Raw genomic sequence first — 15128 nt, 5'->3', positions numbered from 1 at the left:
ATCAGAACTACTTCAGCTTTACCGCAGCAGAAACAGAGTCAGAAACTTGTCCCATATCATTCTCATCCTGCTAATGATGAGTTCACTGAAGATGGCAGCTTCTGACTCTAAATGAAGAATAGAAATAAAACAGATATCTAGACTCCCAAGGTTTTTTCCAGACTGTGTTTGGTTTGTAGTGATGGTTCTCATATCTATACTCCACTCTGCTAAGACCACACCTGGAGTACTGCGTCCAGCCCTGGAGTTAGCAGTGGAGGAAAGGCATGGACTTGTTGGAGCAGGTCAAGAGAAGAGCCACAAAAGTGATCAGAGGGCTGGAGTACATCTTCTGTGAGGAAAGGCTGAGAGAAGAGGTTTTTCAGCCTGGAGAAGACAAGACTTCAAAAAGACCTTGTTACAGCCTTCCAATAAAAGACGGCTTACAAGAAAGCTTGAGAGAGACTTTTGACAAGGGCATGTAGTGCAGTAGCAGAAGAAATGGAGTTTCTGAAATAGGGCAGGTTTACATTAGATATTAGGAAGAAATCATTTGCTGTGAGAGTGATGAGACTGGCACAGAGAAGTGGCATATTCCCTATTCCTAGAAAATTTAAAGGGCAGGCTGGATGGTGCTGGAAGCTGGAAGGAAAGAAGGGCAGGAAGATGTCCCTGCTCATGGCAGGGAGTATGGAATGAGATGATCTTCAAAGGTTCCTTCTCACCCATTCTATGATTCTATTCTTCCATACGTGATCAGCAGGTGCCAAACTCACTGCCTAAAAAAAAGTCAGTGTTCCTATGCTCCACCAGTACGGTCTGCACCTGTAAAGCCACTTTGGAGCAATCTTATATCTACCACACATCTAAAAAGGCTTAAGAGCATTTTTATCAACCAAAATCTTTGTTTGTGAACGAGAAAATGAAGTGGACCAGATTGTTTTGATTCCAGCTCCAGTGGGTACAGATGTTATTTGAACTTGCCATGCTCTTTTCAAGCCTGGCTGTGTCAAAGTGGTGACTTTTTTTTGTTTATTTGCAAAGAGCCCATTTGAATATATCCACTGCTTTATTTGTGTGTAATTTCACAGCATTCAAACATCTTAGTTTTTTATCCTTCTCTCACTGCAACATGGGAAGCTACAGAAAGCTAGCTTCACTCCTGGCATATCAAGCAGTCCACATCTGGGTCTGACTTCTTTTGATGACATTCAAGAAATTCCATTGCTCAAGGAGTTCTGTGAGGAAGACAAAAGTCAGCATTTCACAATGCCTTGGTCTGGATGTCTTGGACCAGGGGACCTAGTCAAAAATACTGCCTTTGATATACAAAACATAGTCAGAGCCCCTGAGCTCCACTGAATTTTGGACTGACAGGGGTGACACAGGTTCATCTCCTCTAAAAATCTCAAGCTCAAAAGCAACTACAGCCAATTTGGCCTCAAAAATAGTATAAATCAAAGCAAACTCAGAGAGACATCAGCTCTGCTGCTCATTGCTACATTAATACAACCTTAGAAGCAAATTTCAAATTTGCCTTTAAAAGAGTATTTATAAAGAGTTTAATCTCATTCAAGTGGTGTAAGAACATCTTGATAATAGCCTCTATACATTCTATAGGATGAAAACACCTGATTAAATACCTTACAAAAACACGTTCTTAGCTTTGTGGTTTATCATTGCAGTACTGAAAGAAATACTATGCAAAAATTCACTTTAAACATTTCATTAACCTTCTTAACTCTGACCCAGAATCATGGTACATGCTGAGAAACTAACAATGTATTTTACATAGCAAATGTATGTCTCTGTACCAGTAATTTCTGAGCAGAGAATAAATAAATGCCGATTTTCCAGCTGTACCGGCTGAGGAAATTATAGACCCTCCTCAGAAAAACACTTAGCATCTTGTTAATTTGAATAGCTCTGAAGGAAAGCTTTAAGCAGAATAAATGACCCTTTCCCTTAACAAGAAGTAAGGGGCATCAAATGAGCAAATTTGCATATGGAAAATACTTACTATTCACCAGCACTAAATGTTTCCTGTTCAAACTGGCAACAGAGAAGAATCTAATTCTCTAGAATATTTTATTGAGGAACTAGAAAGTTAATGGAAGAGGGAAGATACTACTCATGTTTACCTCAGGAAATAAGCTAAAGTCAGCATTGATAAGTCTGCTGAAGTGCTCCCAGTTTGCATATTAAAGAGGTTCTTATTTGCTTGCTTAAATCCACATCTAAATAAGACAGGTCTGATGAGGCTTCAGGATTAATGCTTGTAGATTCTAATAATTCAAACAAATTTGCAGGGTCTTTTAAACATGCATAATAACTATAAGGTCAAAGAATAACTTGGCCAAGATTTTTAAGCGTCTGTGATTTTTGTTACTACCCATTTACTTTGTGACAACTGAAAAAGGTTCAATTTCACAGAAGAGAAGCACAGTTTTTTCCAAAAACAGACTTTCTGAAGTATTTTGTGGAGGCCACTCAGATATTAGACATGTTAGTGCATTCAAGTAATCTGTATCTTTGGAAAATCTTAGCCTCAAGGGAACTGGCTTCTCAGCAATGTTGCAAGCTGCATGAGATAACCAGCTTGGCTTTAGTTTTCTGGCTAGCTCATAATCCAGCCCCTTCTTAAAACAAGCTATGAAAACACAGTCTGCTTGAAGTATTGCAAGAGGCTGTACCATTGGGGAAGCAGAAAAAACTTACATTCCCCTCACTGCATGACAAAATCCAACTGATAATGCTCAGATGTCCTTTTTAAGCAACCTAAGAGAAGCTGCCTCACCATTTTGGCAGATGTCCAGAGTGTGTATTTTGTGTCCAGAGCTGGGGGAAAAAAAGCCATAGAGGCAAATGATTTTGCAGGAAGACTGACACACAAAAAAAGCAGTTGGAGTATTTTTAACAGAAGCAAATGTTTCACACTGTTTTACCTTCAAAGGCCTGGCTGTGGCTCTTGTTTAGTTTCTTTTGTACTTGGCTGAATCCCAATGTATGATTTGCAGAACATAATCTGCCTTTCCTGTACCTATGGGTTTTTTGGTAGCTCCAGATTAGCATCCACTGAAAAAAGCATTTTGGAGATCTCAAGGCAGCACAATTGCACTTACCAAAATCTATGTAAAAAAGATCAATAGCAGTGTGTGGGTTGTACAACCCAGGAAATAGTTCATCTTGGGCACCTCATCAGTCATTAGCAGTCACTGGAAAAGCCATAGGATTCCAACAGTGACTGCAGGTAGATATCAAATTTAATTGCAGCCAGAATTAAGTGTTTCAGGTTGGCAGACATTTGTTTAAACAGCTCTGTAAATGGCATAAGACTGGCCCATTACATCTACATAGCTGTTTCACATGGAGCACTGCATGTAAAAAATACCATCAAGGAAACCTTATCACGCTCTACAACTGAAAGGAGGTTGTAGTGAGGTGGGGACAAGTCCCTTCTCCCAGGTAGCAAGTGACAGGATGAAATGGCCTCAAGTTGTCCCAGGGGAAAGTTTAGATTGGATATTAGGTTTTATTTTTTTTTAATCTAAAGGGTTAAAAAGACATGTAGATGTGGCACTTATGGATATGGTTTAGTGTTGGGCTTGGCAGTTCTGGGTGAATGGGTGGATCCATTGATTTTTCTCACCTCAGTGACTCTATGATTCTGTAAAAGTAAATTCTCTTCCTGTCAGCTGCTCAGGTTCCCTCCACAGTGCATATTGGCTGCCCTATTCCAGCCATACACAGCAGCCATAAGTCCGCTGGGATGACCAATGTGACATGAACAGCAAGCACAAGGCAGCAAGGATGTTCTGTCTGAAAGCCTGACTCAGAGGAAGAGAACATGTATGCATGTATAAGGGATGAGAGTTTGTGTAAATGCTGTGCATTTAAATATGCAGAGAAAGCATCTCTGCATATTTACATGCAGAGCTGTGTAAGGAGTCAGAAATTCCACTATCACTACATCATCACTGTTCCATCTGTGTCAGCAGAAGCATCCCACTGCACTGGACAGACTGTATGGCCTTGGTGGGAGAGAGGTGGAGAAAAATGAAGCTGTGAATGGAGTGCAGAGACAAAGAAAATATCTTCATGTCATCCACACTTCTGTTTTTTATTTGAGCATTGTCTTTATTCCCATCCTGCATTCCACAAAAGCTTCATATTTTTATGCTCTCAGCAAGGGAACTGTTCCACACTGACTATCCAGCCTAAATCCCACAAGGCCTGACAGCTCCTCAAAGCCTGCCTACAGTTTCTGTGATACACCAAACAGACAAACTCTTTAGGCCACTGTCCCTTTGAGTGGAAGAGCATGGGCCATGAGGTGAAGTTAGAAGAGGTGTGAAATAAACAGGAGATGGATCTTCATTTAATGGTTTGGCCACTGACCCTTTTGTCCCTGTGTCTTAGGGATGGGGATTAGTCCAACTCTGAAACACTATCAAAGCACTTCCTCAGAAACTAAGAAGGGATGAAAAAGGAGAGAAGGCAGAGAAAAGGAGAAGCCAAAGGACTGGAGAGAAGGGTGTCTGAAAAGAAAGAAAGACATGGCAACAAATGGTTAAAAAAATTAAAAGTAAGGAATTGCAGAGGGACAAAGAGCAAACTTCCAGCACTCTGGTGAGCTGCTGGAACAGTAGTGCTTTTCTGTCCAGGGGCAGAAGGACAGAAAAGAAACCTCACAAATTTAGGGATCAGTAAAGCTCAATCCTGTTAACACAAATGGACTTGCTGGCTTGGCCAAGACCAGAAGGAGGTAGGTGAGGAGGTCCAACACTATGGTGGGAGTCTCAGTTGAGACAAAGGTAAATTAAAAGGTGAAGGGAAAAGAGCAGCTGCAGGGAGAAATTCTGTGGGAGCAAAAAGAAGGAACATCGATTGGCAAGCCTTATCTAAAGATGTCATCTTACAGAAAAGGCATAATTTTTCTTATGAGCTGCTCTATGAACCTATTTCTGTAATAGAACCATAGAATAATGAAATGGTTTGTGTTGGAAGGGATCTTTGAAGAACCTCTAATCTAAACCACCTGCCATGGGCAGGCACATGTCCCACCAGACCAGGTTGCTAAAAGCCCTGTCCAGCCTGGTGTTGAACACTTCCAGAGATGGGGCATCCACAACCTCTCTGAACAACCTGTTCCAGTGCCTCATCACAGTTACTGTAAAAAAATGCACTGCTTGAGTGGGATTTTTCCACTTTTTGTCCACAGTGATCAGAGACATTAGATCACAACATAAACTGAAAGATTGGATACCAGGTTAAATAAAATCAGTGGAGAAAACAGGAGGAGAGGAAGAAATATCATTGTCAGGACAGAACATTTGGGCTAATATCTCCTGGATATATGGAGTGGAGGCACAGAGCTATGTGAATGATGAGTGGACTCTCTTTGCATCTATTTTCAACAGAGCTTGACACTGTTACCATTACAGTTCTGGAGTGATGAGAAGTCAGGGATCATGGCTGGGATCAGGGCTGTCTGTATATGCCAGCTGCTTTTATTTCTCAAGTCTGAACACAAGAAACAAGAAGAGACAGTAAACAGACAGCAGCACTTTGAAAGAAAATGGTAGGTTAAGGAAGGAACACCTATATATCTTGTCATTAACATTTAGAAGACATCTATTGTCCTTTTTTCTAAATTCCAAACAAATTTACAGAATTACAGAGTTCAGAGGAACCATGTATTTCTCTCTTCTCTTCTGGAATGACAGTGGTAGGTCAACTGAGTCTTAAATAGATAATGTATAGAAGCATCTACTTCTTTTTCCAGAATTCAGAGCCCTTACTGAGACAATCAACTGGATGGAGGAAGACTAGTTTGTGGCATAAATTTAAGTGCAAGAACACAGACTTTCTGCCATGTACCAGTTAGACACTTTTTCAATTGTTTTTTTTTAAGTACAGGAGTTCTTCATCTAAGATAGAATTCATAATTCTCTTGGGGAATCCTATCCAGATCCCACAAGGAATGTATTGTCCTAAGTGGGTGAGGACAATACCTCTCTATTGCTCTGACATTCCCACTAGGATATAAATTAGAGGCACTGTTTTGGCCCCCACCATACTTGGACAGCATATCTTATTCACTGGGAGTTAGAGTCTTTGCAAATGCATTCCAAATTCTCCTTGATTTAATCTGTGCAATTTTCTCTTTCCTAATGGATTGGCCTGTCCCTCTGCAAGCCAGGAAAAATTCAGCTGCAGCAAGAGCAGAGGGCTCACGGGTATCATAGCAAACCTTCCACCCTCCTGCTTTTCATGTGTTTGTTCCTGATACCTTAACAGCAGCCCCTCCTCTCAAGGTCCACTTCAGCTCAGTGAACTTGACACCCTGTCACTTCTCACAGCCTCCTCACTCTTCTTGTAAATACAGGCTCCTTATAAAATCTCTGTCTCTGCAGTGACAAACTGCAACCTTCAACTCAGACTTAAGGAAAATTTATATCATCACAAGGCTCCCTCTTACCTCTTTTTGTCATCTCCAGGACCTCCCAGAGACCTCATCTCCAAAGGTTGTGGCAGAACTGCTTTTAAAAGGCTTCAAGCAATGGGAGGAGTTTGTCCCAGACCAGTCCCCACATCTTGACTTTCCGCCCCCACTTTCAGCTAGAATTTAATAAAATTTGCTCTTTTCCAAGAACAAAAACAAAGGAGAGAATATTGTCCTTAATCTCCATGTCTTGCTTTCATTGTCTGTAAAGGAAGGATAATAAAACACATTTGCATGGCTCTGAGGGGGATTGTGAGGGATAAATTAGTCTGTAACGTATCTGTAATTGCTCAAAATGCTATAACAAAAAGTGTGAACAGCATATGAAAAAGGGATCACCTTTAGAGCCCAAGTGATGCTGAGCTGAAACCTTGCAGCAAGAATCATTTTAAGAATAAGAGTGCTGTGTGCAGAGCTCACTTGTAATGCTGATGAGAACACTGCATTGAGAAAAGTGGGGAAAAGCCACCACCTGTGAGATGTGCCATTCACATTGGCCTAAAGCTCTTCCTTTACTTGGAAGGAAAATAACTAACTGTGGAGAGGTGCAAGCAGTGCCTACCTGACATGACTTCTGAGATGTAGGCAGGTATCAGGGAACCTGTTGTACTACTATTAAACAACACAAACTGCACTGGGCCTATGACCAGATGCGAAAGAGTCTGTGGGACTATGCAAAAGACATTAAAATAGGACTATCAGCAGCTCAGATCTTAAAACAACATGACTCATATTTCATTACCATGAAATTTGCTTAAAAATAACACCATTTCCTAAAGGTAGCAATTATGGATAGGGGTTCCCCTTCCTCCTAACTTCTGAGCCCTGAATTCAGAAGTCCTTTCTTTGCAAACCTGAACACTAGAAACCTTCCAAAGAAATAAACAAAAGTTGAATTTCTCACATAACCACTAAATTCCAGAAGCTGGGCTTTAATGTAAAATGCAAAGCATTATAAATGTTAACAACAGAGCTATCAGCTTGGCAAACTATTCTCTGTTCTTGGCAAAGGCTTCCTACAGGTGGCAAGTTTGAACTCTGCTCTGTCTGTGTCTCTCAAGGCACAGAAAGGGACAGGTTGAGGGAAGGGCACCTGTCACTAGATGATCCCTCAGGGGCAGCAAGGACTACTGCTAAGGTATAAAGGCTGCATCGACCTGTGCTGATTTGCTGAGCAAGTGACTTTAGATGTGGGTATGGCTTCTATCAGTCCTCACATTTTTGAGTCATTAGACTGCAAGGCTGTGAATCAGTTGCTTTCGTGCTACATGGAGAGCAATATTTACAGCGCCCAGAAACAGACTGAGGAGGGGAGACACCCCATCAGTATGAAAGGCAAAGAGCTTAGCCACTTCCATAATTATGGTTTTAAGTAAGTGCAGTCACATCTGGAGAGCAAAGCAGGATATGTATTCTCCTCCCCCTCCTCCTCCTTCCCATGTGAAAGGTATGGCACTATGATGTACTGTCCAAGGGCTAAGGTCACGTTTGCTTTGATCTGATAACAAATTGTATAATAATAGATGGTTGGCATTCAAGGAAAAACCTGCTTGTTTTAACTTGTGGTTTATCATCAGGAGTGGAAACAAGGATTACGTATTTTCAGGGAAACACCAAATGAAGGACAGTTTGCAGGAGACAAATTCCAGAGAACTGGTCCAGTGCACAGACACAACTTAATAAACTCCAGCTTTTTATAGAGCTTCCAGCTACCTCTCAGACAGGAAATTCTGATAGTTGTGAGGTGGCATGGGCTTGAATCCCAGCAAGACCCAGTGTCTATTCTTACTTCTGCTACAAGTTTGCTTCTCAATGGCTTACTAGTTTCTAGAGGGAAACTAAAGAGCTTAAATGTACTTAGAATAAATTCCAGGGCATATCACCTTTAGCAAGCTTCTTTATGGAGATAATAGTGTTTACTCCTTAGCTTTATGAGGGTATTTGAGATGCTATTACAACTGCAGTACTTTGACCATGTAAATGCTACGTTGTCATAATATTCTCTCCTTCACTCTGTTATGTCTAGAACAGGACTTTGAGATTTATAGTTGTCTCACTCATCCTTCTTTCCTGAGTGTCAAAGACATCAGGAAATCATGCTTGCCTGTGACAAAGGCTTGTGAGTCAATATTAAATACAGCTGACAGTTTGACTCCTTGTTATTACATCACTAGGAGAACAGGTAATGTAGCTAGAAGCCATAGATCAAGGGTACATAATATATCACCTTCTCTTTGGGTACCAGCGGCACTCACAGAATCATCTTCTTGGAAAAGCTGGCCCTCTGACACTGTTGAGTGTATTTCAGAGCCAATGTTATGAACAAATCATTATTTCCTCTTTCAGATGCAGATTTTCACTGCAAATAAATATGCTTTGAATTGTGTCATCTTCAGAATTGTAACTCATATTTTATTGCTTGGGAAAAAGAAAGGTTATTTTCAGCATTAATAACTAAGTCAGTGACGTTTCGACTAAAAACTCTTTCCAATGCCATTATATAAAACTATGCAACTCCTTGGATATGGTCAGAAATTCTGATATATATTAAAAAATTCAATTAAAAGCTTGCTTAGGAATCCTGGCTTTTAAATGTTTCAAGTCTTTCTCACTATTTGAAATTTTCTAAAGCCGTAAATCTAGATCACTCTCTTTCTCCCTGAGCAGAAATCCTGCTACCTTTTTTAGTCATTCTGAAAGGATGAATTCTCACAGTTTCATTTTAAAAATGAAGGAAAAAGCAGTGGAGTATTCTATTTTGCATTTGTGAAATACATAAGTGATATGTTCAGCCACTGGGGAGGAAGGAGGGCTGGCAGATAAATTGTAGTGGAAATTCAGTAACTGTGTTTCTCTTTCAAAATAGGCTTGTTATAGTTTCAAAAGACATTATTTATAGAGCACCACATGCAGTAAGACTTTAACAGGTAAGGCAGACAGAAGGTATCCGTCCCAAAGCATGGTTCAATAGTCAATCACTGGACACCAAAGACCCACCGTTGTCATATCCCTGAACTCCCACTCTCACCTGAACATTCCCACCTCTCATTGCCTTTACTCTGCTGACAGACTTCAGAGCCACATCACAAACTGGAACAGGGAACTCTGATCCAACTGAAAAAGTAACACTGCAAAAGAGGCCACATAAACATCAGCCATATTTTTCAGTCAGGTAAGTTCCCTGGTCAGATTCATCACCCAGCAGCACAAGTGCTGCAAGAACAAGGGTGGTGGAGGAGGAAGAGGTGGCCACAGTGGGAGAAGAGGAGGAGGCTCACAGTGTCTGTTTAAGCAATGCAAACAGGGTGATTACTAAACTGGTCCTCTGGTGCCTTCACCCTAATGGTTTGAAAGCAGGCTTCACTTTGAATATAGTGAATCACTCCCTTTGCTAAATGGCACTATTCACAGCAAAGAAAGCCTAAGGTTGTCCCCTGTTCTTGTGATCTTTGTGAGAGCCTGGAGTCATGTCAGCCATGTGAGAACCTCAGCATCCCTTTCAAAAGGTCAGTTTAACTTGAATACCTCCTGACTGTGGAGGAAAAAGGCATGCAAGTCACATCATAACAGCTCAAAACACTGAAAGCAAAGAGAAGAATCTCAGTGCCATAACAGCAAAAATGTAATGGCTCCATAGCCCTTGCTATGACAAATGATATGATAATGCTCAGATATCTTCTTTAGGTAACCTAAGGGAAGCTGCCTTACCATTGTGGGATCATAGCTAGATATTCACATGTTCCACATAATCAGTGGAACTGTTTAATTACACAGAGTTGCTTCAACATGATGCTGTGCAAACTTCACTGACTATCATCAAAGCTTGTTCTGTTCCTGTGCTACAGCAAATGCCCTTGCTGCTTCTTAGTACTCAGAGAAGTGTCAGCACAGCTCTAAGACAGAGCATGTGGCTCCTGAGACTTGTACACTGCATGGAATCAAAGTTCTGTCAAAAGCTCTCGTACTCATGGGAAATCCTCTTCATTATTAACATTTATGTAACGACTCCTTTGTGAGCCAAACATATGTTTACATTCCTCCAGTCTGTTTTTTTAAGGGACAGTGCTGGCCAGATGTTTTTGCTAGAGCATTGGAATTATGTCTTTGTTTTTAGATCTGCTTCATCTACCCATGCAATGTCTCTAAGTCTCTAAGGGGACAAATGCTCCCACACATGCCTTTGTTTACCAAAGAGCATGGATGCATTCTGCTTTTCTTGAGAGTATGTATCAGGGAGAAGCGACAGAGAGCCTGTGGAGTGACTGAGTCATCCTACCTCCCCCACCAAAGGAGTATGGGTTTGGTGTAGAGAAGAGATCTCAGGATCTTTGAGAAATGATGCCCAAAAATCATGTCTCACTTAAAGGGGTCACAGCCCTTTGGAGTGTGCTGCAAAGGGAATCAGTGGCCCTGACTTGAGGAAAAGCAAGATTTCTGCCTCACCCTCTAATCTGCATGGCCTTTCTTGTCCTTGTGCCTGCTGTCTTGGTGTTTACTGTCTGTAAAATGGAAGAACCACCATAATCCTCACCCATTGTGACTATAGAATACATCTCACACACATCTGAAAGATGGAAGCTGGTAAAAGAGTAAGGTGCATTCCAATTGGCTTTTGAGAAACTCTTCACTGCAAGTTCCCTTTCAGACTGGTTCACAGCCCCGGGACAATAACTTAATTTTGGTCAGAACCCCTATTTCGGGAACTGTTGCCTAAGGATGCCCATGGTATACTGTGGTTTATGAAGGCAAATTTTTTAACAAGCAAACCATCCATGCAAGGGAAACTCAGTCCTCTGAGGGGATGAGCTGTATTTTGTAGGAAACAAAGTGCTCTGGACTAGAGAAACACCAAGGGATGTGGCAATTTAGACAAGTTCTGCAGGTAGCTGTTTCTTCCCAAATCATGAAATGTTATATCTGGGAATGAGGCAGTCTTCATAATAAAATTCTTGAATAAAAATAAAATTTCTAAAGGCAGAAAATGCCACTAAAGGTAAATTTGGTAACTGTCTGCACACAGCCCTCTCATACAGGGGCCAGTGTTACCCAAGTTGAGCTGGGTTGTCTACAGAAAAGTGAATAGGGAGAGCAACTGCCACATGAACTAATCTAATGAATATCCCCCTCACCTTACTAGCAGGAATTTGAACTGCAATTTTAAACCATAAAGCTTTGCAGGGAGGGTAGCAAAGTCCTTCATCAAGAAATTTCTCTGGATTCAGTCCTCACTGCCTCAGTGAAACTGAAAAATCAGTATTACCTTTCTGTAACAGGACTGTTTCAAAAGCCGCATTTGATTTCATCAGAGGTTTTCTAATTGGGCTTTTCATAAGTTTTTCATGAGAGTTTCTTTGCTTAAGGATGTATATCTGAGAATGACAGAACTCTCCTCTAAAATTTCGACAAGAAGGTATCTGCTTAGGAAGACACTGAAGTTCATACACAGGCAGCTACTACATCTAGTCTAGATTTTGTAAGCACTAATGATGTTTACTCAGGTGATGTTTGTTTCTGTTTAATAAAGAATTTATCCCCATCATAATATTATACCTCTAACCTAATCAAAACCCTTTTTTATGCAACTGAGCACACAGAAATGAAAAAGTGGTGGGTTTTAACATCTTGAAATGGAAAATGTTCACTCCAGTTGAAACACCTTGATATTTTATTTGCCATAAAAGACTGGATTCCCAAATGAACAGAACTGTTCATAGGGGATGATGTTAATCTCTGTCAGTAAGAACACCAGAGTTTGGCTGAAGGACCTCACTGATTTCAATATGTAAGCAATATTCTTCAAAATTTTCATGTCACTGATAATCACTTTCTCTAGATTTTGTTTCTTTCAGCAACCTACAACTTTAAAATTGTGCTCTTCTGTTCTGTTAAAATGTGTGTACTAATCTCTGGTAAACCACCGTACTTATTTAGTTGAATATGTTTTGGTAACATTTTAAGTTAGCACAGTTAGTTCATGTGCCAAGTATTACATTTTTTCATTCCCCACAAAATCAGGACAAACTGTACGTCTCCTGCTGTGTCCAAAGCTGATTTGGCTAACTTTCAGCTATGTTAATTAAAGAATTAAGCAATCCTATTTTTATCTGATTTTAAAATACTACAGATACACTGCTGGCAATTTTGCTTGTTTTGATGCAAAATTCCTTCAATGCAAAAAAAAGTTCGGTAGTTCATTTTATTCTATTCATTTTCACATCCATGCACAGATACCTGCTATAATGCTGAGAGCTGTCAACCAATTACAAAGATTTATCAAATCCACTTTCAGGATAAGGTTTAAGAATATAGATTTGGATAAACTTCACTAAAGCGAATATTGTGCAACAGAGGAGGAGGTAAAAAGAAAGAGAATGCAAATGAAAAGGTTCAAAGGTCTGTCTTGAGCAAAACTGGCTGCAATATCAAAAAGTTCTGGTTTGAAAAGAATGTTTCTAATAATTTTGAAAACATGGGTTAGCTATTTAAAAAATTATTTACCAAATAAAGTTTATTAGCAATAATCACTTCAGCCAATGGACTGTAAAATATTGTGCACCAAAAAAACCAATGGTTGATATAATGTTCTAAGAGTAAAAGGGTTTAGTTTATTGCAAAATAAAAGGATTAAGATTAGGCATGCACTAAATTTCCAGCACCAACTCCCTACTCTTCACCTACACAATTTATTTCTATTCTGCATTAGTATTGCTGGCCATACTCATAGCTTAGAGGGACAAAACTTATTCTGTTTGAAGTCAGCAAGCATTTTGCCATAGATTCAATAGGAACAGAATAGAGCATCTGAAAGTATACTGCCATGTGATGAAATTTGGACCTCCAAAGTATCTGATTTGCAGTTTTACCTGCCCACATTACTCTTTTCTGTACAACTGTTGTTAGTAAAATATTCTTTTAGGCATCTGATCTTTCGGGTCAACAAGATGTCGCACAAACTACTCATCTTCTCCCCTTTCCTCCAACTGTGTTATCTAATCTGAATAAGTTCAATGCATGTGCTATCCATTTTTGCTCTTTATCATTCACTGATTTTTTTCGTTGTGAGGGTTAAAAAACACAGGTGCCCAGAATCATCAGCATCTTGGTTTTGTAGTTCTTCCTAGGTTTCATCTGCTATTGCAATGCACAGTCTTCAGCAATGCACAGGCTCTCTTGAAGAATATTAGAAGTGAACACCAACAAATTCAGGGCTACTGTTTGACTTGAGAATATCCCAGTGCAATTTGAGAGACTGTAATAATTTCTTTTGGATCATTACTCCTTCTTTACTCCTCTGGTAGCAAGCACCGCCAACATGTCTGGATTTCCATTGAAAAGGGATGCTGTATGAAAGGCAAAGGCATGCTTAACTGATTACTGAAAGCACATGGAAGTGGCACAAAGAGACGAACTGGGAAGGTGGATGCACCAAAACCACAGATCCTCTACTACCCTTTATTCCTGCCTTCAGAAAAAAAGTGACCAGTAAAAACTGTGGTGATTTTGTGATCCATAGAAAGTGAGTTTGTTGGCCTGCAGCCAGTTGCCAGGGGAGAGATCCACATCAAACAGCTTTCAACACAGTGGGTGACTTATGATCTGAAGTCATAGAAGTTTGTTGCCAGATTCACTTGTAGCTTTAAACTGATATGGATTTATTGGGAGGTTACCAAGGAAATTTTACCCTTCTTGTAGCCCCTCTCCCACTCCACTGGAGTAGCGCTAGCAACTCCCTTGTTCCCAGAGGGGATATCATCTCATCCCCTCTCTGGCACCACAACAACTAGCCACAACCAGTGGGGAGCTGTAGAGACAGCACAGCCTGAGTCAGGACCGTGATTTTGCATTCTCCTGCATTTGGCCCTCCACTGTGGGATCTCCTCAAGGCCATTGAGCTGTCAGAAAGGTGAGTGCCCAACACAGAGTTGTAAACAGAGTGCTGTGCCCCTGATATTAACATCTGGCCTGCATCTGTCCCTGGTTTCAGTAGAGAAGACAAGAAAAACATATTATTCAATCACTTCTAGACAAGGCTTGTGGCTGAAGCACATTATCAAGACAAGCCTGCTGTGCCACTACTACTAAGAAAGTATTGCTTTTTGAGTTCTAAGAAATAAATCTAGGAAACACAGGGTGACAGAGAATGTGAGAACATTCATTCCGATATTACTCACAATTCTTTGCTTCTCGGATCTTGAAAAAGAAAGCAATTTTAAATTGCCATTAACTTTTTTTTTCATGCATTTCCTCTAATTTACTAAACAGAAAGCACTTTCATTTATGTACTTGTGTTTACTGGAATGAATTAGGACAAATCCTCTATGGATTTTAAGATTTAGAATAGCTTATACACCATCAGAATGTTAGGAGGCATTTAGTTAATGTTCTTTTCAGTGCAGTAGTTTGATTTAATCAGCATGAAGTCTTGCCCATGTGTAAATGCAGTCACTGACCCCTGAAGCACAGAGCCAAACACCGATAGCCTGACTCATTTCAGTGGGCAAGACTCAGATCTCACATGAAGACCAGAGAGTGGAACCGACCCATACAGGGCTTGAAACCAGCTCATTGGCATAAAAGGATTGATTTGCTTGAGGAAGAAAACCAGGATTCACTTTTACGGCACAGACCTGATAATGAGAATACT

Source organism: Melospiza georgiana, chromosome 2 (assembly GCF_028018845.1).
Source record: "Melospiza georgiana isolate bMelGeo1 chromosome 2, bMelGeo1.pri, whole genome shotgun sequence".
In the NCBI taxonomy this organism is placed as follows: Eukaryota; Metazoa; Chordata; class Aves; order Passeriformes; family Passerellidae; genus Melospiza; species Melospiza georgiana.
This window is presented reverse-complemented; position numbering follows the sequence as displayed.